This window comes from Lucilia cuprina, chromosome 6 (assembly GCF_022045245.1).
Source record: "Lucilia cuprina isolate Lc7/37 chromosome 6, ASM2204524v1, whole genome shotgun sequence".
Classification (NCBI taxonomy): Eukaryota; Metazoa; Arthropoda; class Insecta; order Diptera; family Calliphoridae; genus Lucilia; species Lucilia cuprina.
The window spans coordinates 53,095,479-53,096,830 of NC_060954.1; positions in this window are offsets into that span (position 1 = coordinate 53,095,479).

A 1,352-nucleotide genomic window follows, 5' to 3' on the forward strand; every position below is an offset into this window, starting at 1 on the left:
ACTAGACTATAGACTAGACTATAGACTAGACTATAGACTAGACTATAGACTAGACTATATACTAGACTATAGACTAGACTATATACTAGACTATAGACTAGACTATATTCTAGACTATAGACTAGACTATATACTAGACTATAGACTAGACTATATACTAGACTATAGACTATAGGCCATCCAAGCGCAGAAAGAGAAACTGTTAGTGTAGTGGTAAGAAAATACCAAAAAACACTTAGAAAAAAGATTTCCCAGTTACGCTTGCTATGATCAACTTTTATAAGAAGTAAAATTGTAAATTTTACAGATAAAGCATATTTAAAGAAGAGAAAAATGTTTATTTCTAAACAAAGATTAAAGCTTTTAATGTAAAATGTTTAAAAATAATTAAAAATATTGTTTTTATGTATTTTTAATATTATGCATTCCTTAAAAGTTTTTGGAGTGTACGAGTTTTTTGCAAGTTATTCTCTTGTTTGAAAATGTTGTTGTTGTTTTTACAAATTTTTGCAATTTTTACGCTCTTGCTATGAGTTTTATTTATGATCGGGTTGTGTACGTGTGAATTGCCGAAAATCTTCGTAATTAAAACAATATGAACGCGCAACGCTGCTATAGGCTAGATTAGACTATATTTTATAAATATATAAGTTAAGGAAGTGATTCAATACTAAAGATGAAAGATATTCTTAATTTCAATTTCGAAAGAACGTATTATTCACAAATTTGTAATTATATGTTTGTTCTCGATTTGTATATCCTTAACTGGAGTGTAATCAATTGATTACAATTACAACTAGTGTAAAGTCATTACTTTAGTTTTGGGAATATAATTGGAATGAAGTGCACATGTAATGAACATGCAAAGCAGCAACCTGAGATACTATCTCATACAAAATCAGCTAAAACTGCTGGGAATATGAGTAATTACAAATCATAAAACAATTATATGCGTGAACACACACATAGATATAAATTCGTATTCTTTCAATTTATTAATTGTACAGTTACATGCTGAGTTTAATTTATTATATTCAAGTTTAAAATCAATACAATTGAATCGATGAGAACTACCAAAGCACCTTAATTTTTGCAACCATTTATATTTAATTTTAACTTTAAATCTTCCTATACTATCATCTCGAAACTTTAAAGAAAAAGTCTAGTCGAGAGACTAATAGTCTAGTCTATAGTCTAGTCTATAGTCTAGTCTATAGTCTAGTCTATAGTGTAGTCTATAGTCTAGTCTATAGTCTAGACTATAGTGTAGTCTATAGTGTAGTCTATAGTCTAGTCTATAGTCTAGTCTATAGTCTACTCTATAGTCTAGACTATAGTCTAGACTATAGTCT